General features: G+C 37.5%; 1 protein-coding gene across 8 annotated transcripts in view; it reads right to left on the bottom strand.

Moving 5' to 3' along the window:
* Positions 1-26629, bottom strand: part of TMEM132D (transmembrane protein 132D) — a 327315-nt gene that overhangs the window by 112746 nt on the left and 187940 nt on the right. Inside the window, exon 1 of one of the 8 annotated variants that reach the window (XM_013098101.5) lies at positions 22565-22702. The exons of the other annotated variants lie outside the window; for them this stretch is intronic. The gene's annotated coding sequence lies outside the window, so the exon portion shown is untranslated. Of the gene's footprint in view, positions 1-22564; positions 22703-26629 lie in introns of those variants that run through there. 8 annotated transcript variants of the gene reach the window in all.

Here is a 26629-nt window from a genome sequence, read left to right as displayed (position 1 = left end):
CAGAGGCTGTATTTATGAAGTAAAAACTGCTGAAAGAAGCACTGGTCTTTAATGGCATTGATAGCAAAGATGTATGGATGTATTTGGAAGCAGCTACAACCTCTTTTAGAATCCTCTGGTCCCACGCCTACCTCAGATATTCACCTTGACAAAACAAAATCCATCTGTGAATCATTTCTACTGTGGGGGCTGGTGTAGCTAAACCACAATGTATGCTCATAGTACAGCTCTAATGTATACCGACCTATCATGTCTTCAGCAAAATCTTTTCCAGAGGCTGTTCTGCCATGCAGTGAAACAACAAAATGACTCAACTTGTATATATAAATCCCCTTCTTTCACACTAAACCCTATTCAGCTGGCTGTCTAGATTTCAGCCTGTGAGGTCTACATAGTTAAGAATATTTTAAAATCACCTAATATGATATTGGTACCTTAGAAATGAAGAATACTGATATCTGGAACTGATTTAAAATGATGACCTTAAGGTGAAGACTCATCTCCCTGTTATCCAGCTCCTGAAGGTACCAGTTGCATGCTCATTTTAAAAAAGTATGGTTTACATACACACATGCATGAATATATACATATTTTTGAGTTCACTTTTTTATATAATTTCATGCTACAAAATACTGTGGAATTTATTAACACTTGCCTTTGCTTTTCTATTTTTCTCTTGCAAATTACACCAATTTTAAAAGAGAGATTTTAAACCATTCAGGTTTAGATATGCTATCTGTTTCAGTTTCAAGGCTTGATATTTGTGTGCTCTTAGCTTCTCAAGAGCTATTGCAAAACTCTTGAAGGTTCTTTAATCATCTTCAGAGCTGCTGGTAAAAACAGATGAATGAGTTAAATCTGAATGCCTTTCAAACACTGTAGCTTCTGGGTTCACAGAAGGAATTCCCCGGAGGCCTTGAGGGTCATAGGCCTGCTACATGCTTATGTGTGCTTTTCTCTGTACTTAATATTTTGCTGTTGCCTCACAGAGAATTGGAAAAGGACAGGGAAAAAAAAAAAAAAAGCCTTATAATTTATAGGAAATGTATATACTACATGTTGCTTGGAGGAAATGTCAAAAGAGAGAAAAATAAATGCTTTCTGACAATTACTAGTCATTTTGTGCCAGCAGCTAAACAACATGAGAGCTACGCTTTCCCTCCCTGCACACAAGAGCACACTGCAGATGAATCACTCCACTGAATTATCACTTTCAATAATTTGTGGTGGTAAATTGTCACTGACTTCACAAAAACAATGTGTAACCTTCAGATTTTATTAACAGATAGTGAAACACTGCTGAACTGCACTGTGCTAAACAGCACCCTGCGTAAACCTCATAATGTGTCTGATGTCTTGGCCTCTCAGCATGTCAAACACTGAGCTGAAGTCTCAGTCTGTTCAAATTCACTTATTTTTTATAAAATGCATAGTTTTTTACTACTAGCACAACATGAAACATCACTGTAAATTATGAGCTAAATAACAACCAGAAAAGTATCCGCACATGATACATTTATGTGGCATTACCTCCACTTGGTTTAAGCACACTAAGTAACCTATTCAGGTGTTTGCAAAGGGTTCTTGCAAGATCCGCCCCAAGTAGTCGTAGGTGCTGAACCTCAGTGATGCATGGATATATACAGAGTGCTCCTTGCCACACCAGCAAATACTCAGCATGGGCTGCATAAGTTTTGGGCTGCTGGATGGAACCCGCAGTGCATACTGCCAGTTCTACCTGTCAAGCACTGCGAGCAATCAGAAACCTTCCCACAGACAACAAAGCCATTAAGTAGAGCTGTCAGCCTTTTTGTGAGGCAGTCCTGCTGCATGCCTTTGACATGGTTGGGCTTCAAAATTTAATTATTCTGAGAATAGACATGTAGGTTTTTTATTATTATTATTTTCCAGGCATTTTCAGGGGAATTAAAATCAAGGTAAAAGTTGCTGAAAGTAAGGCAATTTTATCTATTTGTTTTTGAAAAATAAACAACCACAGATACAATGTCAAGTGCTACAATGTAAAATCTAGCAGTTTGAAGAATGATAAAGATGAATTCATGTGAAAGTAAAGACTAAGTAACCTTTAGGCACGTAAATGCCCCACAGCATACTCCAAACTGGGACGCTCTTTGACATACTTGAAAAATCAGGTGTGCTATTTGCCATATGAAGCTTCTCTAAGTGTTGATAGTCTTTAAATACATGAAGCCTTCCTGAAAGATCTATAGTCTGTAAGCCAGCCTGCAGATGGCTTGCTTTTAAATAGATGGCTTGCTTTTAAACACAACTCTGTTTACTGCTCTGTCTCTTTAATAATCTAAGTTAATAACCATCTTATGTGAAAGAATAAGAACAGGGCAAGTTCAATTTTGAATGACAATTAAGCAGCATAAGCACATCCAGGCACACAGAAGGAAGGCAGATTCTTTTGAAAGCAATGCTTTTGTGGAGTTGTCCCTACTTTACATGAGAAATTACTTTCACCTTGAGCGTGAAGCTCTAAATCAATCTTCCTGAAGCCTCTTTTCAAATAACACCACCACATGTGGCACATTTCTGCTGTGCAACTATTTTCTTTCCTATATTCCTGCAAGGAAGCAAAGTGATGCTCCCAAACAGACTGCTGAGACTAACCAGAGGGAATGTCCTCAGCGCTTAGCTGTTGAGGAATACATCCCCCAAAGAGCCACCACTCTCAGTTATTCACAGAATTAAACTTATAAAACAACCGCCCCGAGACTGAAATGAACAGTAGAAATCCAGTATGGAAGTAGGTAACACAACATTTTTACAATCCCTCAGTAAAACCTTCTTCACAGCTGGTCTTTAGCAGAGTTTCCTTATCATCAGTGCTCAGGTATAAGAACAGCTTGCCCAGCCATGTGTACCCTCTGTCAAGGTAGCACAGGCTGCACTCATTAAGTAACAAATTGGCAAATTACTCAACCCTGTACCTTACCCTCTCATTTTTTTGTAACCAAAATTCAATTCCACATTAGTATGTATTACAATGTGGAATGTTAACGCAGGCAATTGCAGTCTGTGGTCCCTTGCTTGTCCTGAGCCACAAAAATATCAACTGGTTGCCAGCCACCAGTCTCAAGCTTGCAAAGGTATTTTTAATTTATTGTATTTTCCCTCAGTAAAGTACATGAAGGGGTTGATTTTCTTTGTGGAAGTTTTATCTTGTTGCTATCGTTGGTTTGTTTGTTTGGTTTGGTTTGGTTTTTAGTCTGCTCAGGTACAACATCTGAAAAATGTCAAATCTACATCAGAAACCACTCTTTTCTTACATGGCAATGTCATATAAGACTTGGTTCTTATGACATTTTATACAAGCAAAGCCTTTACATAAGTACAGTTGAGCTTTTCAAAAACAGTGATTTCATCTTAGGAACTGTTTTAAGCCATGTGGGACAACGCAGTCTGCCTGCTTAACCTGTATCTACCTCTCCACACAGAGAGAGCAGCAAACCTTTGCAGTGCAAAATGTGCCCCAGGTGCTAATGTCCAGGATCAGTTCAGACCAGGAACTGAAAGGAAAAGACAAAACAGAAAGCAACAAATGCAGGGGAGAATTTGCTGCATCCCAGCAGGACTTCACTACCTGTCACAGCAAAGCATTGCAAAAGTGCCTACAAGTCTATGCCAATTGTTGCTGTAGAAAAAATGCTTTATTATAAACACTCTCTGGAAGGACGTCAGCTCTTCACTACCTAGGCTTGTTCCTGTGCCAGCAAAGTGGAAGCGCTCTGCACTGATGAGGTGCCAGGTTTGCTTTTGCCCCCCTAAGAAAGGGGGAATTGTAACTAAGTAGGGAAATAAGCATCAGCAAAAATTGATTCTGCTCCAGGCCTTGCCACAGACTTCCTACATCCTCTTCAACAGATTACCTCCTGCTAAATTCTCTCCCATTCATTATGTAGAAAAGCCAAAAAAGATTTTAAGCAACTGTTTAAGCAATGTAAATATTTTCAACTTAAGAAGGTATTAATGCAATAAGTAGTTTAAAATTACATGCTTAAGTCAATCTCCTCTGGGAAAAAAGCATGCCTCTGGTTAAGCACATTTTTATGTCCAAGCTTTGTGTAACAGCAAGCCTAAGAGCGGTACGGCACTGAAGCTAGGTTGACCCTACTGGATTCAGCAAAGACTTATATGATTACAGACAGCAATTGGGGAGCATTCTGCATCTCCCCACTTCTGTGTACAAAACAGGTCAATGTCCAACACTGTCACAAACAGGAGGTAAGGCATTGGTAGTTAATTGTGTAGTACTCTAGAACCGAGGAGACCTAAATGCAATTCCCTGCCTTGTCTCACGGTGGTGTTTCAAGAGACATTGCTGCTGGGGCCATCTTTCAAACCAGACAACTGAAATGATCACTGTTGGTGTCCTTTTCTGAAGGATTACTATTAATGTCATCCTTTTTGTGACCCTCTTCACTGAGTGGCCCCAGAGAGTTGTGCAGAACCTGTGAACACGAAGCAGTGGGAGGGAATTTAGGCCAACCTCACAGCCAGACCTGGCATACCCTGGCTGGGCTCCCTGTGGGCAAAATCTTTCTGCTTCTCCGAGCCTCCAGGTGTAGGTTCATGATACAAGTTGCCACTCTGAATAACAAAAAGGTTACCAAAAATAGGTTATTTTTAACACAGATCAGTTCATTGTTTGGGCTCTCAGCACATGTCCCTGATATGGGAGTGGAGGCAGAGAGGCTGGTCCCAGCACAGCATGAGTACAAGCAGCCAGGAACCAAGTGGGAATTAGCATTGAGACAAACATCAAGACTCCAATGCTGCTGAAGGACTCCTACCATAAAATTACATATACAAGTCTCTCTTCTAGACAAGCAATAATGTTTCTTATTTTCTGGGGTAGATGAATGCCACATAGGGAGGGGAACATGCCTCAGGTCTGGTGGTATTCAAATCCAGTGGTGCATCCTCATTAACAGATCAGTGTGAAATGTTTCGTACCAGGAATTATTACAAATCTTAGCTATACTAAAACACTAATGCGTCATGTAAACACTCTTCAGAATCTACAGGCAAATTAAAAGTGCTCCACATCAATTACACTGCAATTACAGGGATAAAGAAAGGAAACCCTGAAAAATCTTTTCCAAACTCCTATGAGCCAACAGAACTAGACTGGAGAAAAATTATCCTCATAGGCAGTATAAGACCTCATGATGGATATAGGGCATTGCCAGAGAAGGTTCCTACTGGCTGATATATTGAGAGAATATGATGCTGAGGCCAACTTTTAGAAAATGTAATGAGCACCATATAATCATGTTTTCCCAATGAGCAAATGTCTGCAAAACACTTCATCTCTGACTCCTGCAGCAGTTGTACACTAGAGGGAACTATGCCTCCTATTTTCCCATTTGTGACAGCCCACCAAGGACAATGGAAGAACAAGATAAATTGGACACATAAGGTGAAGACTAATGGGACATAGAAATTCATTATATCCAAACATTTCTTTTTACTAGTTTCTGGTGTTGCCATCACCATTATGAAGACATTATTTTTTTATATATTTTTTTTTCCTGCAATGTTAGGCTTTAAATTATTTTTAAATTACACGTTTAATTTCTTATCCACAACTTTTGAAATCTGTGGCCAAATTCATCAATTACATTATTTATTAGATCTCTCACAGTTCTATCCATACTGTTGTCCACGGTCTTGCACTTGAAAAATAATTTTCACCTTTGAAAATGGAGCTAGTAACTCAATAATAAATACGGATTCATGGAATGCTAATATTAGGGGGTCAATTTTCAAAGCAGAAGTGTTTTTAAGAGGCATTAAATTTGGAATCTGTAAGTCAGTAACCTTTGCGTTCAGCTTTAGGTCTTGCATCATTCTGCTATTAAATCGGAAAACCTCAGATTTCCTGTGATAGTGGACATATCATGGAGTCTTTCTGGGCCCCATTTGTATTTCCCTACCTGACAAAGGAGATACAGTGATAACCCCATGAAATATTATGCAATGCTCAGATGGGCTGATAATTAGGAACAGCCTGAACATGGGAAGAAGAAAACTCCAGTGTGGGAGACTCACTGCTTATCAGAAATTCATATTCACTTTCTGAGGCTGTTTTCAGATACAATATTGTGTACCTCAGCAAGGCATGCTTTCCACATGGCCTGGTCATCTGTTCTTTAGCATCATTGCTACTGCTATGATGGTGTGTAAAATGTCCTCATGCACCTCTTTATTTGCTCTGTGGCTTTAATCTTGTTTGGTATTACTGAAGAGCACTTTTGAGCTCCTTATATTTACAGAGTTTACATTCATGATAAACAAATCCTTCCATCTACACACAGAAACATAAGAATAAGTAAAGCCCAGCAAGAAACATTAAATGAACATCAGGAGAGAGAGAGCTGAAGCAGATGACTGAGCATAAACATTTGAATTTCTAGTTAAGACACTGGGAATTTATGTTCAGGGCATACTACATTTTATAACTTCTTTTATATATTTCAAATATTAATATTTTCTTTATCAGAGTCAAGGTCCCAATCCTGAGAGGAAAAGTACCTTTTAAGGTAGACAGTAATTCAAAGCAGCTGAAATTGCAGACAGGAACCCAAAAGTAGCCTCCTCCCCTAACTCCTAGTGACACATACCAGGGATAGGAATCAACCATGTTCAGGGACAACTATTAAGTCTATATAGGTAAAGACTCTTGTCCTGGTTTCAGTTAGAACAGAGTTAATTTTCTTCCTAGTAGCTGGTAGAATGCTATGTTTTGGCTTAGGATGAGAAGAGTGCTGATAACACACCAATGTTTTAATTGTTGCAGAGCAGTGCTTACACCAAGCCAAAGACGTCTCAACTTCTTGCTCTGTCCTGACAACGGGCAGGCTGGGGGTGCAACAGGATCTGGGAGGGGACAGACTCAGGACAGATGACCCAAACTAGCCAAAGGGGTATTCCATACCATCTGATGTCATGCTAAACAATATATAGGGGTGGCTAGCTGGGGGAGGGGGGCTGTACTACTCGGGGTTAGGCTGGGCATCAGTCAGCGGGTGGCGAGCAATTGCATTGTGCATCACTTGTTTGTACACATTATTAGTAGTAGTACTATTATCATCATTATTGTTATTATTATTGTTGTTGTTATTATTATTTTCCTGTCTTAATAAACTGTCTTTATCTCAGCTCATGGGCTTCACTTTCCCATTTCTCTCTCCCATCCCAGAGAGGGAGGGGAGAGGGTGAGCAAACGGCTGTGTGGTGTTTAGCTGCCAGCCAGGTTAAACCACGACAACTCTGCACATGAGTTTGACGATAATGCAAGAGAGTAGCAGGTTATTTTCCAGATGGCTTTGGTGGAGATGTCTGGAGCTTCACAGTTAACTTCTGAGCACAGAATTACTACACAGTATTGGCAGTTGGAATATATTCACCATGAGGTTTGTTGGTTTTCTCAGGCTCTTGATCAATCTATCACCAAAGTAATTCCATTTGCTTTCCTATTTAGACTGATTAATGTATTAGAAGAATGAATTGTAAGAAAAAATGCTACAGTGGTCTAGGAATGTACTAAACTATGAGAGATTCATGTTGGGTTGTTTCTAGTTGCTAAAAGTCAAGTTTTAACTTCACCTGTTCATGAAATATATTCACGTGCAGAAAGATGTTCCTCAGTAATCATAACTATTTAAAATTGTCTTTTTTTTTTCTTAAACTGGTTAAAACCTTACTCTTAAAACAATCCATAAAAATACTTCAGCACAGCATATAAAATGTCCATACCTGCATGAAACAACTAGTAAGAATTCGTAGATATGGTTGCAAAAATAACAAATAAATGTGAAGTGCATGAACCAGTGATGACTTTGTGAAATTCCACTGTTTGAGGAATTTTGTTCTAAATAAATAAATAAATAAATAAATAAATAAAATTGCAACTGCTGCAAAGAGTATTCAAAATCACTGCAATATATATGCCAAGAAATAAATTACTCTGAAGTTTACTGCCCTGGTTTAGAGAGTTACATAAATCAGCAAATTTCTCACTTCCACAAAAATACTAATTAAAATAAAGCAAGAAGAACATTATCATTTTCCTTAGAAAACTTGCCCTGGCCTCAGATCATTGCAATATTTCACAAAGAGCAGTGACAATGCATATTGGAATTCACAGAGGCAATAAAATAAGTTATCACGGGTGTTAGCACACAGGAAACCTATCCAGCCTTCAGTGTGTCCGCTCACCAGTGGACATCATCTCTGAGGATCTGATACCAAAAATCTGTTTCTCTAAAATCCCTTTTAAAAGTATGGCTGAGCACTAAATGTGAAAAGGCAGAAAGAAAACAGCACGGCCATATATGTGCTACTTGCCGTACCTACACTGAATCTAACCAGTCACAGAAGCTGCATATGCTGTGTACATTCACGTTATATACACGCCAGCTGACCAAAGTTGTACTTTATATATCATGTGAGAGTAACAGTTTGCCATCACAGGTGTGCTACAGCATCTGGCATCTATTTTAACTCATAGGAAGGAAATGGAAGATCTAGTATAAAGGGAATGTATAAAGCCTAAAGTCGGTTTGAAGATATGCAATAATGACTGCTGTAAAAGCAAAATCAGGTATTCTGGCAAACTAGAAATTATACTGAAACGTCATAAGAGCTAACCATAATGTTCAATACCATGAACCCAATACCATGGGCATTTGTGAAGGGATTTGAGGTTCTACAGTCCCAGTTTTCTAAAACATAAAATAGAAGCAGCAGCTCTGCTTCTACCAGGACCTCTTTTATTTGTACTGCACTTGTTTAATGAAGCATGAATTTTAATTTAGTCTGACACTTGAATATATTTTTAGATTTGATTTTTGCATCTTTTGTACACAACTCAATTTCCAAGCTAGGAGATGTGCTACAGAGTGCTAAACCGTGCACATTGAAAAATCACTTTTTCACATAAACTGTCAGATAACACTAGTACAGCAGTTCATCCAATGGAAGAGGTCAGTAGCACAGAAAACTGGTCCACCTTCAGATGGAAAGATAACTTCAAATATGCAGTCTGCCAGTTCTGTAAGGTTTATTGACATAGGTATTTGCCAAAAGGTATAAATTTTAAGGGAAGATTTTCAAGGTTACTTCTGTCTGTCTGCAGCATGCACATCTGAGGTACATAAATCTTCATGCATTACACAGAGTATTTGGACAGCACAACTTTATTATGAAGTTATCTAGAAACGATTGAAGTACTTTTTGATCATAAATATACAGCAGCAGAAGAGGCAGCCAGGGGTTGGCTTGGAGGTAATAAGTACCACGTGTGAGACAGACCTCTGGAGAACTCATACATTCTTTTCCTCATTTTCGTGGTCCCGACACAGCTTTAGAGTAGAGGGAAGGCAGACACTTGGGAGGGACAGGGCAATAAATACTGCTGTACTTTACAAACCTAGCCTTTCTTCTGCAGGCCTTCATTTCTATGCTATTTATTTTAGGGCAAATAAAGACTTAACAAATGATGGAGAAATACCAAATATAGATAAAGCCAAAGCTAAATTTAACACCAAGTCCTTCCATTCACTGCAGCAAGATTAGAAGCAGAGCAAAACATCTGATGAATGTTGCTCTTAAAACTCTTCTCATCAACAAAGACTCCCAGAAGGATACCCAAGCAACATGGGTACCTAAGTTCTGCACAACTGGACATACACATACTTATTCATTTTTTCAGAAGAGGTCATGCAGAACATGATACTAGAGATTGGTAGATATGGTAGGAAAAACAGTGCAACAGATGGTTCCTGACCCCAGGAGGCTGCAATGCGATTATAAAAGAACAGAGCAAGACTGCACACAGACATCTAGGGAAGCATAGGAATGATACAGGGTAGGATGAGAGCATGGATCTAGATAGACTCACAAGCTACATAATCCGCTGGCGAGCTTGGAGAGTTTCTAAGGTAAGACTCTAAAGAGGATGAGGATACAACTTCAAAATATTCCTGAGTTAATAAAAGAAAAAATCTAAAAGCAGCAGGTTCTAAAAATCTAAGTGGTCACCATGAGATGGCCTCATTAGCCAAATAAACATCAAAATGGCTACCATAAGGTAGATAAGAGTAAAAACAGGCATAGGAATATCTTCTAAAACTCTGAATTCTGATTTAGCTCTTGAAATTAAATGGCTTCAGAGCCTATTTGTAACTTTAGGTCCTCTAAATATGGTCACACTGTCCAGGAATTAAAACTAGTTGCTCAAAATTGAATTAAAATAGATAATGTATCTTTTTACATACACTGCATCTGTTTGTGGTTTATTTTGTTTGCTTGTTTGTTTTTAATGCACTTTATTTATGTTATTTAGACTAAATCCTATGATATCATTTGTTTTTCCTGTTCAAGAATTTCAACTAGATGCAAGAACATCTGTCCACAATTCCAAAATATTTCAGATGTAATACATGGAGTCATAGCATTTCCTGATCCATTAGAGAGTCACTCCCCAAGTTTTCTGGTCTACTGGATGCTCTCTTAGCTATCAAAGTAAACAATCAGTTTTGCACCACCAAAATATGCTGGACGAGTACATTTTATTGTTAATGGACTGAGATTTGATTTTCTTGCACTAATAAAATAGTTGGAAAATCTGAGATGAAAAGTACTATAAATGAGTTCAGAATTAATATTATCGGGCAATTAATAATCCAGTTTTCATTGTAATGTGATAAGGATTAACTAAATGACCCCTGCATCTAATTTACTTAGAGGTAAATATGGACATAAAGTATCCTTTCATCTCTAGATTATAAAGTCAAATCCGGTATTCATACTGCCTTTCCATTCCTATGCTTAGTCACCGTGATTGATACTGGGGCACTTCAGAGCTGAGCAGCAAGCTTTGAGGTTAGGGACTATTTTTGTAGAGTCACTATGGATTAGGGTTTGTACAATACACACTGAGCAGTGGTTTACACAGCAAGTAACACATGATGACCCAAACTATGAGACTCCCACTGGGAAATCTGCAATATGAATAAGACCAGAAAATCTAAGTCAATAAGCCAATTAGAAGGTTTAGAATAAATTTGCCATGGAATTATTTTATTGTGACTGAGACATAGTACTCTCCATAGACTCTCCACCCTCTTCTTACAACATTATGCATAAGTTCACCTCTGCATGTTCCTAATTAGTGGGCACTCAAGTAAACGACAGGTAATGAATATATTACCAACATTATTGTTTTATATGTTACAGTGGTGGCAAAAGCTGAGCATTACTGATTAAATGTAGGAAATTAAAAGCTGCTGTCAACTGTTTCTTTCTCTCTCTTAAGGTTTTATTTCTTCACCATTCTTACTCTTGTTGCTTTAAGCAGGAAAAATACTGTGGTAGTGATTTCTGTATTAGAAATGTCAATAGGGTCTGCCAAACTTTAATCAGCTCAGTTGGCTGTTAGACCAGACTGGCATAAACTTTCTCTATGAAATAAATGCCTGTGTTATTGAGCTTACTATTAAAAAACTGCAAATACCCCAATATGTTAAATGCAGCATTATCTAACTATCAGTCTGAATCTAAAATATGTTGATCTCCAGAGACTGACAACTACTGTTGTCAAGCAATTCAGCCAGTGCTGGTGACCTTCACAATGCAAAGTCTCTTGCTCATTTTTAAATAATTGTGGACAGGATTTTTTTTCCTCTTTCTATGTTAGTACGTTTAAGTTTCCTGTGTCCACCAATTCAAAACCAGCTTTATTAACCTGCCAAGCAGTAACCTCTGAGAACAGCTGAGAAAGCTGTCACTTCACAACTCTGAAGTTGACTGATCCGCTTTCTTACCATTATCCTAGAGGTATTATTTCCTCTGTGAGAAAGTCTGCCACAATACTTTGGTCTAAGACTTGACAGATTTATCTCCTATTGGTCACTCTGGAACCAGATGAGAAATTTTCTTCTCGTTGTCTGTTCTGTACCACCACTGATGGTAGTGGTTTTACCGTGCTGGGCAGCTAAATACCACAACCGCTCTCTCACTCCCCCCTCTTTTTAGATGAGGAGGGGGAGAAGTAAAGCAAAGAACAACTCACGGGTTGAGATAAGGATAATTTAACTAAAGGGAAATAATTATAATAATTAAATAAAGATTATTATGAACTAAACAATTTAACTAAAAGGAAATAAAAAGGGAAAGGGGAAAAGGGAGGGGGAAAGGGAAAATAAAAAGAAGGGAGGAAAACAAACAAATAAAATAAATGAAGGCTATGTGGAAGTGCAGAGGAAAGAAATTACTCTCTACTTTCCACAAATGAGTGATGATTGACCACGTCCTTGAAGCAGGGCCTCAATGCACGTAGCTGGTGTTCGGGAGAACGACTGACGTTTTCACAAGAGCCCACCCCTCCCCTCTTCTTCCTGTTTCCACCTTTTATTGCTGAGTGTGACATCACATGGTATGGAATATCCCTTTGATTGGTTTAGGTCAGCTGCCCTGGTGATGTTTCTCTCCTCACTTTTTGCCCACCCCCTAGGAGGATTAGAGAGAGGCCCGATGCTGTGCCAGCACTGCTCAGCAGCAGACACAACACTGGTGTGATAACACTGCTGTTCCAGCTACAAGTGCAGAGCACAGCACTGTATGGGCTGCTGCCGGAAAGTTAACATTCCAGCCAGACCCAGTACACTGCTGAACAGCAGTGAAAGGAAAAAAACTGGATAAAGCATGGGGAAAAAAAAAAATCATTTGGAATTGAATATTTTTAAAGAAATTAAGAAATTTATGTTGTACATGCCTGATTTGATTGTGTCAGTCTGATTTTTTTTTTTTTGTTTTTCCCACTTTCCTCCAGAAGATAATATTCAAGCATTTCTAAAAATATGATATGTATCGAGTTTCTAAGTTGTGAACTACAAATTTGATGCAGGCTAAATCACTACTCACCTTAGAAAATCTTTGTCAGGTTTACTGTAAGACCCTACATAATTGTAGTGCTCCAAGGCTGCCTGTCCCGATGGTGCTAGTCTAGGCAACAATCCAGCCCAAAGCCTGTGTAAGTCTAAGGGAGGCTAATGACTCAACTGATATTTAATCCAGCCTTTGCTGTAAATTAGTATTATCCTATTAAGCAAACAATGTCCAATGACTTACTGTAGCTAAAGATCCTTGCCTGTATCTCTTCACATAAAGTTCTTGTTTCCATGACTCTATAGCTTGTATTTCATATTACTTTTTTTTTTCCAGTTTGTCCCCAACTTAACTGAGAACAAGCTCTTAAATCCACTCCTCTAAAGATTAATTTTAAATAAACGTTTTAAGAAAACATCATTGTGAATTTGAAGCAAGTGTTCAAGTCCTACTGATACCAGTAAAATTTCAGACTATGCTTAAATACTTCAGTGAATCGGGAGTAAAGGGAGGGATATATATGTGTGTTGGCCTTACAGAAGTAAGTTGCCAAGACGTGAAAATAGCGGTATAGTAATTATATAAAATCCACACTTCTAAAACGTCCTCTAAAGAGGCCTCCTTGACTCACCACACCACTCTGTGATGCTCTGTGGAGGGTATTCAGTCTTCTTTCTTTAGCTTTACCATGGTTTTATCTATTGCCTACAAGATGGATATTAGTTACACTGACTAGTCTCCCAACTCCTCTTGTATTGTAGCAAGAGTAATCAAGAGGTGGCTAAGTATGTGCATACTAATGAATTGAAACTGAATAAAATAAATGGTGCCAAGGTGAACTGAAGTGGTATGTTTTTCTATCCAAATCTCCATAAAATATTTCACACAGCAGAACACCTTGTAGGGCTTTCCATTTGTTTAAAACAAAACAACAGGGGCAGAAAGAAAGAATTTGCAAATTCCACAATATAAACTTTATTGTTTGAGACTGTGTTCTTTGAGGTCTAGCCAAAAGAAGGAAATGCCATCTTTCAGACTTGGTATATTCTTCCCAGCTACTAATTTCCTGCAAGACACTAAGAAGGAATCATGACAGATGACTCCTCTGCACTATCCATTTGGCCCAGTTTTACAGCAGAGATCAGAAAATGTATTGGATTTTGCCTAGAAAAGAGACAGCATTTAATAACCCTTTTCTAGGAAGGATAAATAACATGCTGAGTGGAGGTAGAAAAGCACCTTATCTATTAATTGTTAGGAAAACTGTAAAATCAATATGGATATAACAAACAAGTCAAAGCAAGATTCAAAATTCTGTTTGGGTGTGAGCCTGTTCCCAAGACAGAGATCATTCCTGTTCTTTTCCAAGTTGGCAATACATTTCTGGTTAGTCCTCTCTCCCAGATTTTTTACTGTCTGGATGTTTAATTTGTGTGGTGACTTTTCTCTGTCTTCTGCAGTGGTAACAGCTAAAGTATTTCAGTGGAACTCAAGTTTCTTGATTCTTAGTCCCCTGGGATGTGTACATATATTACACTTCTTTATACTTATGCTTTACAGAGAATTACTACTGTTTCAAGGAGCCAGCTGGGGGGGGGGGGGCGGGGGGGGGGGAGGGAAGCACATGAAGTGTTTCAATACTTGTAAAACCTCACTCTCACTGCTGTAAGCAACAAAAGCAGTATCAACTCACCACCACCGTTACCTCCTTTTTTAAACTGTCCCTAAAGAACCCCTAAAATGCAATGCAGCTGGATAACTGTGTTTAAAAGCCCTTGAATTCAAAAGCACTGTTTTCCTCTACTGTTTGAGTCTTCATCTAGTAATTTTCCACAGCAGAGAAACAGTTTAGTTCCTTCTGTATGATTTCTGCTGGCCAAAAGGCAGAGAAACTGCTATCAATGTGCCCCAGAAGAGAGAAGATCCAAGGCTGATATTATTTCCAAGGAACAGGCAGTATCACACTAAGTCAACATTTTCTTCATATCATGTCATAAATTGACATTTTAATGGGGCTTATTAAGCACCAAGCTCTCTAAACAAGATAGAAAAGAGGAGAAAACATGAACATAACATTGGAGTCATTAAAGAGGTTCTAACACATCCAGGAATGTAACAACATGAGTGCCTGCTTCAGGAGAACATTTGCATTAAGACCTTGCAAAGGCTTCTGCCGTTTTGGATAGGCAGAAAATGAGTACCAAGCTCCCAGTGAACATGTACACTGAATTAATTCATTAAATGCTGGTTCTCTGACCAAAAACTGTTCAAATGTTTTAATCTGATGCACCTAGTATAGTTAACTACCTGACAAGGAATTTTAGATATTGACCCAAGAGGAGAAGAAATAGAATGTTCTACGTAAAACATGTCTATAAGTGGGGTGGAAATCACAACTTCCCTTACATGTAAAAAATGTTTCATTCACTAGGATTTATCTGAGAGAAATAGGAATTTGTATACTTTCTAAATTAAACACCAGTGGCTATTCATGCTGCCCTTTAAATGAAATTAAACACCCAGACACAAAAATTGACCAAAAAAAATTAATATTACAAGTGACCATAGCAAAGTATTTTTTGAAGAGCTCTGTGTATTAATCTATGTGAAAGAAGGGCTTTTATTTGTTTGTGTGTTTTCCTTAGAGGGCAGGGAGAGGAAGAAAAACTTCCTATTCTGAAATCTCACACACCAAAATTAGACCAGCTGAGGTTTGCCTAGGGCTTTTAACTTTCAGAGTACATTCCATTTGAATCTGCCCAACAAGAACCAATGTTTAAATGAAAAAAATAAATTAAGCTTAGTAAAAACTGGCTGTATGATTGAAATCAAACAAGAAGTTGAGTGCATACGCTTTTTCAGGTGCATATTAGGTGCAGTCTCCGTTTTCAAATTATGTTAATCACAAAAATCAAAGTGACTGGACTACGATTGATCCAAAGGCTGCATGTGCACCAAAATTGAGCAACCATCATTCCACTCACAGGGGTGATTAAGTAAAGAAAGTGCTTTAACTATTATGTTTCTTCAACCATTTTGGGATGTAAAGCTGACAAAAGATAAACCCAATTAATTTAACAATAGCACTAATTATTCTTTTTGAAATGGAAAATGCATGCATACACAATCTCTTCAAAATTAAATGTCTTAATTCCTACTAACTGTGAGGTGGTACTAAATAATTCCTTTGACCTAGCTGCTGTTATTAAAGTAATTACACATCAAGTTTTTATTAAAGAGAGTTTATAATAGGGAAGAATAAACTGACCCAATATGTATCACATAGGTAGGTAAAAGATAGATGTACTTTTTCAGCCCCTGCAAAATAAAGGATTACTTTCTAAAGTGGTGCTTAAAAACTCAGCCCCTAAATCTGAGATGTGTCTTGATTCCAGTCTATTACAAGGCCAGAGAAATACAAAATAGGATCCATAACAGGAAGAAAAAAAAAAAAAAAAAGAAAGAAAAAAAAAAAAAAGAGCTTGTTACTAAGTTATTCCAGGCAAATAGAGAAACTCAAGGAATCCTCTGTCAGTTTGACTCAAGGGAACAAAAATAACAGCCAAGGCAAAGCAGTCTATTAGTGAGATTTCCCACACAGAACATGACAGGAAAAATGCCGCACTGGCTGCTGAGACACAGTAACAGCTATCACAACCATCTGTATTTTGGTAGTGCCAGCAAATAAGCTCTGCACCTATATTATGAAATATCTTCTCTTTCATTTTGTGTTTGGTACATTTCATAAAACCAAATTCAAAAATGGCACTTTTTTTTTTTTAATTCATCTGCAAAGATGTTGTGAGATAGTTTTTCATTTATTTTCCTTAAATTAAGATTGCCTTTACTTAAACACTCTTTCTGGATAACAGCACTAACTGTTTTTGTTAGATAATATTTTCCCTTTGTTTCAGACCCTTTCCATCTGTTCAGTTGTTTATTGACAAAGGAAACCGATTTCAAGGCAGACAACAATTCTGAATGAAATATACTTTTGTATTTTATGTGTGGATTTTCTTCTTCATCTTACAAGTCTTTTCCAAACCATGTATTTGTTCAGCTATGGCCTAATGATAGCAAGATGGCAGGGCCTTTTATAATTTTTTGGATAATAGTAAAAAAAGAATAAAATTGAAAAATCTCTATTATTCAAATCCTGTTTTGATTACATCTTTGGCAAGACTCCATCACAAAGTGATAAGATTCAGTCCCTCAACCATTGTTCAATCAAATTCAGAATCAGATCAAAAGAGAACAAGAAAACAAAGCATCTTATTTTATATTTAACTTCCTACTGTGTTTGTTCAATAAATGAGGAATTAAAAATCCTCTTTGCATGCTACTGGATTGATAATAAGAGGACTCGTCTGCACCAACCTCTCAACCATTGTCCTCTCAAACCTTCTCTTCTTTCCCTTTTAGCCTATGAAATCAGAGATCTTTACAGAACTTAGGGCATCGGATCTACGTATGTAAAAAATCAATGAAACCAGCTATCAGCTACTGAAGACTAGATAAACTGTCCTAATCTTACAAACCAAGAACAGCCAGATGGCTCTGTTCTTTTTTAACCTGTATTTCCCATGGAAAGAATCTCACAGAGGCATATTGTATGTCCATCTATCCGTCAGTCCCATTCTGACGGTGTCAGTGTCAACTGAACAAGAGATGATACCTGCTTGTTTGGCTTGTAATGAGGGAACGTGATGAGGAGCTGGAAATTCTGGAAGGAAGAGGATGTTAGGGAATGTATAATAAATATTAGCAGTACTGCAGAAGGGCATGAGGATGAAAAAATACAGAACACAAATCCATAATAAACCAAGTTTCTGAAGTAATGTAGTTTACAGAAGGACTGGTTTTCTTTTCAGAAGGAGTGTAATCCATCATGCCTCTGACCTTAAAATGTTGTTATAGGATGTGATTATCTGAGACAGAAAAACTCAAATTAATGATTCTTCAATCCCAGAACCCACATTAGTATGCATTTGTTGCCATACCATGCAAAACATGCTGAATTGGATGTTAACAATGTATTACTTCTATATTCCTTCCTGCTGTCCATTTTGTATTTAAGCAGTAATGGATTTTTTTTTCCAGCTTCATTTTTTGTTAATGCTTCAATTGCTATGGTTTCTTGTTCTGCAAATGACAGAAAAATAACACCAAACCAGTGTTTACTAGCTATCAATAAAACCAATAGTTTGCTATTCCATTTTTGGGAATACTTTTTTATATAGTTCTCTTTCTCACTCTTCCTTCCTAAGGCAAGCATTTGGAAAAGCTTATTTTATAGGCTTCATTGCCAGCCAGACATCTTAATCACGTGGAATATCTCAATTTCTGCTGGATCTTCTTTTATTTAGTTTTTATGATCCTCTAAAAGAATTTGAATAGTACCCCATAAAACAAGAATTCCATCTTGCCAGGGTGGATATTATTCTTTTGGGGTTATGCTTTCTGGTAAAAATTTGACAAAAGCACAGAGAATATGCCTCAAGATCTATTCCAGTAACCCATCAGGAATGGTGCAGGAAACGTTCTTTTAATCTCATATCCAAAACGGTTTGCAAAGTCTTTGTACAAAATATCATATCATTCTATTTGGCATGTTGACATCTGCGCAGCATTTTAACCAGAACAACTTTTGATCTCTGTATTTCAACCTAACATTGAAAATATTTTATGCTCGCACCCCTTTCAGTAGGCTTAGTCTCCATGGCGACTGGAGGACTATCACTTTTTTTTTTTTAATTAACACCATGGCCATATGCCACTTGAGTGCAAATGCAGTGAAATTTTCATGGGCTTTCCACTCCATTTCAGTAGGATTATAGGTCAGTGAACCTTGAACATTGAGAGCTTAAATACAATGTCTCCTGACAGACTATAAAAGAGGAGTTAACATACCTAAGGAAAAGATTCATTGAAAACCAATAGTTGAGCGCAGGACTGTTAGGCTTGCTACTGAATATCCCCTGTATCTCCATATTTGGTTTTTATACACCTTCTATCCTAGGTTTTCTAAAGTGTTTAAATACACTAAGCATGTAATAGTTAACTATATCATCCTAGCCTTATGAGCTAGACAGCATTACTGTCCCCATTCTCAAATGGGAAAAAAAAGTATGCCATGAATGTGGCAACATTTGTCTGAGTTCCCACCAAGCGTGCTGCTGCTAGCTTCCTGCTGCTGCTGGCACAGCTATCCCCACCACCTCTTCGTGACCCCCAGCACCCTCTGTGCTGTGACACCACATCCTCAGGACAGAGCCACGCTCACTGCCCGAGTCCCAGTCCCTTTCCTGTAACCTCATCTGGCAAAACTTGTTCTACAATTTGCTGCACTATCCCTATACATCTGATCAGTCATTTTCTTTCCTGAACATTCTGGTTTTCCTCATATTATTATATATCTACCTAACCTACGGATTCATGCAAAGAAAAGAAAAGAAAAAAAATTGTGCAAAGAAAATATCCAGCCCAAAATGACCAGTGCTCTTCTTTGGATAAGAGTAGTACCTAGAAAAACTATCAATAAATTATCTTAGAACATGCAAGTGTCACTGTGTAAGATGTCTGTGCCTTGAAGAGCACATAGATTTAATATGGCAGACGAAGAGTGGGAAGATTATCTTACAGACAAACACACACCACAAATCTGCACTTCAGGAACATCATTTCTTAGCTCACTTAAGTTTGAAGTAAGTTGTGGATGGTGTGGGACCTGCATCATGCAAAAGCACGTTATGACACCTGGGTTATAAATCTGGCAGCACTTGTATTTGGCAATTTAACATAATAAATGAAAGTAACTCAGCTCAGCAAATACATCACCTTTTTTATCTTCCATTGGATATAATAATGTTCAGCAAAATCTCTGACAGTGGTATATACAAGGACTTCATTTTCTTTAAAATAACCTGCCTTTTCTGACTGATAAAATGGGAACAGCATATGACACTGTCCCGAAATGCCTCACAATATTCAACAGCTGCTGTGGACCAACAGCCTTTTGTAAACATCTTGCATTCTTGTTTTTCTTGCCTTCATTTAAAAACAGTAAAAGAAAACATGAAAGAGTAAAAACTAACAGTCTCAGCTCAATACCTTTTGTGAAATGAACCAAGAAAAGTTTGGAATTAAAATCACATTTTTTCCTATCAGCGAAAAGACCCTGACAGCAAATATGTTCCTCCTCTCTGCCCTTCTTGACATATTAATTGGGGTTGTACTCTCAAATGTTTGCAGAAATGCACCAAGGAAAAGCTATTGACTATGTGATTTTGAAGAGGGATGAGGTGATAGTGTTTTTCTTTGTATACTGTATGTGAATCAACTGAGGATCTATACAGGAAAAGTAATAGGGCTGATCAATCTTTATTCCTAGAAAATCAAGCAGAGCTGCATCTTCAAGTCCCTTTACAGACAGCTCATAAAATGATGATATTGATCACAATGCCTAAATTTGTGGTTTTGACAATAAAAGCAATTTGTTTAGGGAGGGAAATAGCTGTATGAGGTGAATGCATGTGGTTTATTAACTTCTAAAACTAATTCTTCTGAACAATAATGTGAAAGGTGAGACAGAATTTCTTAACCTTGAAGCTTTTAACTCCTTTTTCTCCTACTAAGACATCTGCCTCTGAAAATTTAGTTTAGATTTTGGAGTCAGAGGGAGGTAGCAATGTGTCCCTTCATGCCACAGCTTATGTTGGAGTGCCCTTTAAAGCAAACAGGGTTAGGTTCCTCACAGTAAAGGTGGAACCATGACATGCAGGCATACTCAGGTGAGGGCTTACAGTTTGCTGTGAATGTGTGGAGCCTGCCTTGACGAGGTGGATCTCTGGACTCAATGTATAACACGCTGCAGCAGCTACAAGGGCACGTTTCTCCCTGAGCTCCCACAGGAGTCTGGTTATTGCTTTCTGTGGCCATTTGTCTGTCTGGTTCCTTGCCTGCAGCCTTCCCAGATGCACTTTACACACATAACACAGCTGCAGTTTTACTAGGACTATTTACATTCCAGCACAACGTACCTGGCTCAGGAAAGGATTCTGGTGATAAAGAGCCCAAAAGGTTTGGGGACACTTGAATTAAAGCACAAATGTAGCTATTATTATTATTATAGGTCATAGCCTACACTCAGAGAAATGCAAAAGCTACACTGTGGTTTCCACCCAAGAGCCCAGCTTCTGTTTGCTAGCTTCGCACTGTTAACAATTTGGTTAGGCATGTACTGGATTTCTGTGTAATATTTTCCCTTCCCCCTTTTAGGATACATTAAAGTGGAACCTTTACTGAACTTCAAATCCAGCCTATCTTATTTTTGACAAAGGGCCATTTCAACCCTACACTACCACACTGACAGCTGCTGTGCACTGAAGCCAGGTCTTCACTGTGGAGGCAAGATTTTCTGTAAATAGCATAAGCATGAAAAAAGGCTTCATGAGGATGGCACAAGTAAAAGCCAGTATCCTACAGAGCTCTGTCTCGCAGCTGATTGACTCTCATGTCCCAGAAAGTACAAGCTCTTATTGAAGATTTTTCCATAATTAACTACTGAATTCAGCTATGTGGGGACTCTAACGTCTTTTTCTACCACCATCTGCCTGTTTTCATGTAACATATAAGAATATAACTATCTTTGAGTAGGCTATACTGCTGTCAAATTTAAAACACAAACATAGGTAGCATGATAGCTTAGACTCATTTCCTTAGAAAATCTGGCTAAAATTCCCCCTATTCCCCAAAGGGAAAAAAAAAAAAATCAGGAAAAATTGACCTATCTGCAGTTACTGGTTTCTCTTCATTAAAAATGACAAATGTATTATTATGTATTATTGAGTTAGCACCTCTAAAGTACTGCCAACTCTATGACATCAATAGGTATAAATTCTTTCTTTTGTAAAAAAAAAAAAAAATCAGATACACTTATTATTAGTGTTTTTTTTTTTCTGCATAGCATACTAAGGTACTTGAATATATCTCTATGCATAGCTGTTTACATCTCTCTATAATAGAAGGAATATTACATTAAAAATAGAAAGCATGAATATTGTTGACGTATAAACAAAACCCCCTCAAAAAAAAAAAAATAATAATAATAATAGCCACAGAATTCTGAAACAGTACCTAAATTAGGACCTAATGTAACTACAGAAAATAATCTCATATTTTAGGAAGAAAAATGCTTGAAAAGTTAACTTGACATCGTTATGCAAATTCATTGTGTGGTTAGCACAGCACAAATTTAAGATGAATTTAATTTACAATATGTGGAAACTGCAATTGCCTAATAACGTATAAATACATATAACTTATATTGTATTTTTGTTGGCCATAGAAATCATTCTTAAGGCTTGGTATACAGCTGCACTAATTTCTTTCCAAATTTTTCTACAGGTCTTTGGGAGAAAAAAGCAGCCAATATTGAGTACACTTCTTTGTACCCACATCACTTTTTTTTTTCCCCTGAAAGTTTCTGTGGTTTACCAAAACCTTGCATCTCTAGTCTCAAGTTTGGTTGAAGATTATGAGAATTCAAACTGCCTTCATATCTTCTTAACACCTTTCAGAGCAAGCCTTTGAAATGACACTTGCTTCTGCTATAACAAAAAGATACAGATTTTTACATACTTACCATAATGTTAAATCCTTTCCAAATACTGTCCACAAAATTCAAAAGCATTAAAGTACTTTCTTAACCCTTTTTTCTAGGTCTTTACTGTGTGAAAGACCTCCCCTCCCTCTGCATTCCTTTTCTCCAGTAACACCGCCCTCTAGAGCAGCAGCACCTTTTAACGGAGCACATGCGTGCTGGCTTTAATGTCTTAGCTTTGTCAACATTAAGAAATAGATATTCAGAAGAATAAATTGGACCTTGACATAGTAGACTATTTGAAGTATCCCTTACTCTTCTGGATGATTTTAAAAGCTTGTGTGGTTATTTCATTTGGAAATTAGACCAAAGCAACTCCCTCCTCCCCCTCCTCTTTTTGCTCTTGTAAAATAACTGTGACAGCCTGGAGAAATATTTTCTATCTTGATTTCAACCACTGCCCTGAAGGTTTAAAGCTATAGATGAGTTCAATACAGCTTGTTTCATTGCTAATTTCAGAGGGCATGTCGAGCTTCTTGTTCCCCTGGCTTAACAGTAAAATCGACTTTCTAATTTTAGAACAGGAGAGTTCTGCACATTCACAGACCAAAAATGCTACTTTTCCAATAGGTTTGGAAAACATACAATCAGACTCAGAACTTAACAGAAAAAAAAAATTATTTAGGAACATTTCCTCTAAACCAGATGATTCAACAACAATCTTCAGATTGCTTTTTCCTTGGGAGATGACTCTAAAATGCCTCTGGTTAGGCTTCCCTACAGCACTCCACACCTTAGCTGGTAATTGCCCTGATTTTAGAGAAAGGCAGCAGGCAGGTCCAAACAGCTTGTCTACATGCAGTGGAAGATTAGTGTGTCTCTCAGGCCAGCCATGAGGTTCATACATGCTGTGGCACTGAACCTTACAACAGCCTCATCATTAACTCTCTCCTGTACTGTAAGGAAAGCAGTGTGTCCTTCCTTCCCACCCACTAACCAACCTTCCGATTTCACTCTTTGGCAGTGCTCTGGCAATGCTTTCTTAGCACCCAGTAATCATTTGCCCTGGTAACAACCCCACCTGTGATTTAGCTCCACAGAAAAGGTAAATACAGAAATAGAGAATCAAAGAAAAGCTCAAGTGCATACAGTTCTGCCCTGCTCCCACACAGGCGAGTGAACACCCAAATCCCTGCTATACTCCCAGGAATCCCTCTCTTCGGCACTCCAGCTAAAAGCAGGACTCCTAAAGAGAGGGAAAAGCTCTTGCCACTCATCCGTAGCTCCAGTGCTACAGAATGAGGGTACATGGCCAAGCAACATGTTAGTAACATCCATGAGTACAATATTTTAACTGTTACTACCAAAAATTTTAGTTGGACATATAGACTAATATAACTGGCAATACTGAAAAAAACAATGCTTTTTATTTTTTTTATTTTTATTTTTTTTTAATATTAAAAGAGCATTAGGGTTGCAAATCAAGCAGTATAATTCATGTTTCATTGTAAGGATCTTCATAATAAACATACTGATTTTTCTCTTAGTCTCCATCTAAATATTTGCTTTCTTTACTCTTCCCCTACCACAAGTATTTCTTCTCCAGTTGCAAAAGTTCCATTTCTTGCATATCTTTGTTATGGAAAAATTAATACTCAGTCTCTCAAGCGAAAGGCAGATCGGTGTCATCTTTCACCGCAGCTGGCCAGCACACCTATATACACAGAACTATGCTTGCAAGTAAGTAAGTCTCCTGGGTTAACAGCTGTTTTCACCTGTCTGATGACTGGTCTTAATTCTTCCTTAATTGCTATATTGCTGAAGGAAGCATCTGGATTATCATTAGCTGTTCATTAGGACAGCTCTCAGTAAGTTTACAAGTTGTGATTACAATTGTGGAGTAGAATCCGTATTTGTGGTTTATCCAAGCAGCAGCAGAAACACTTCTTTTCATAAACAAGATTAATCCTTTAAAACCCTGAATAGGAGATAATTTACTAGGAGAGTTACATAAGCATAATGAGTGTGCCAAAACTGGTATCCTAAAGTAAAGAGCAAAAACACCACTTCTACAAAACAATTACTGATGCCCACTGACCTAAAGGCTTGATCAGAAGGCTACATTTTTGAAACTGTGCATGCACTAGAGATAGCTACAATCTTCATCATCTGCTGCTTAGAATCTCTGCAAACAAGATTTATTTTCATGTCATTCATGAGAACAAAATCTTGATTTTTGAATAAATAGTATTTTTTCATCAAGACATTGTAATTCTCTTTGAGACTCTTAGGGACTAAATCAGGGGTTTATCTCACTGAAATACATAAAACAAATGTAGAATACACCCACACCCTCTCTCTGTCAGAGAGCACATGTTCTTGGTGTTGAATGTGCATAAAATCAAACCTTATTCAATCTATAAGGATTAAAAAGAATTGCATATAGACAGTATGCATGCCATGAACGTGTAAGTGTAACTCTAACATAAAATACAGATAGCAGTGAGAGTATGGGAATGTATTACTGGTGGTTTTGATAAATATTAAGAATAATTAATACATTTCAAAATGGTTTATTGTACAGTTGTCCACTGAGTATCTAACAACCTTACCAAAAATTAAGTTATTCAGATATAAAATTCCAAGTCAGGGGTATAACTAGCTTTGAAATTTTGGGGAAATTCAAATTAAATTTGTAACCATATAGCCATGTGCAGTAGTGTTTAGAAGAACAGCATTGTTTTTCTCATATTAGAAGATGTTTAGAATTGGAAATAAACGTTTTAAAAATAGAAGAACATTATACTGGCTCTGTGCTTTTCAGAGAAGACTCAACTGACAGGACAGTAATTCTTTGAATATTTTGATAAACTTTGGATATTGCATTAAAATTGCAAAGCTGCATTTGCTTTTCCTATTGAAAATCTGCCAATATATTTCCGAACTATACATCTCAAGGAGGTGGGGGGGAAATAGACATTATTTTGAAAAACACATCATATAGAGACTTGTGAGAGTTTGTCTGCCAAATTCTCCTCTGCCCAGAACCCTATGGAAAAAATACCATGTGTTCATAAGTAAAACTGCTTTTTAATGAATATGCATATGAGATTAATTCTAAGATGTCCTATCTTGTGAAACTCTTGAGAGTTTCCCTCATATAGATGTTATAAAATGCATGATACATATATATTGTTGTACATATGCTATATTTTTTAAATCTGTTATTATCTTAACATCTTATTATAGTTCTTATTATAGTCTTCTCTGGTTCTTTTCTGTGCCTTTTGCTTTCCTTGCCCTAACTACTTTAGACAGAAAGATCTACAAATGTCTGTAAGAAAATTAATCGCCCCAACAATTAACAGGAAAATGCATCTCAGAGGAAACATTTCATAATCAATTGGTTTCCAGGTACAATATTTGCCACTTAGGAATAGATTAATTGGATGGAAAACTATTCAAGCTAATTATTTTCTTTCTAGCATGAGATTAAATGTAAGATTCAAATAAACTAAAAATGAAGAAGTTCGTCTCAGTGTTCTAGAATTTTTGAGCCCACAGTGACAAACCATGTTTGATATGGTGCAGTCCTGCCTTCTCAGATACTGCACATTCAGTGAGCAGGGCTTGGTGACTGAGCCCTGACCACACGAGCATGCAGCACTGGGGTAGCCAAGCTGGCCCTGTTACCTCCATGCTCTGTATCACACAAACATGTATTTCTTAGTCTATTGGTATGATGGCCTTCATCTTATGGGATGACCTTCATCAACATGGGATAAGAGCACATATGGACTTGCCAGAGCTCCTATAAATAAATGTATGAAGACTCTGATGCATTAAGGTAAAGCTGAAATTGAAATTATAAAAATATTGAAAACATTCTTTGGTATTGATTTTACAGTTGATTTAGAAAGACAATATAAGAAATCAAAGATGAAAGTCATATTGTCTCACTTTCTACAGTATAAATTGAATAGTTATCCTGTTCCACAGTCCCCACATTGAGGTTCACAACACTAATATTTAGAAAAGCTTCCAGTCAATAAAGACTTAAAATAGATATCTTGTCAATGTCAAAGCTATTCTAGAGATAGTTCAGAC

Source organism: Anas platyrhynchos, chromosome 16 (genome assembly GCF_047663525.1).
Source record: "Anas platyrhynchos isolate ZD024472 breed Pekin duck chromosome 16, IASCAAS_PekinDuck_T2T, whole genome shotgun sequence".
In the NCBI taxonomy this organism is placed as follows: Eukaryota; Metazoa; Chordata; class Aves; order Anseriformes; family Anatidae; genus Anas; species Anas platyrhynchos.
This window is presented reverse-complemented; position numbering and strand designations above follow the sequence as displayed.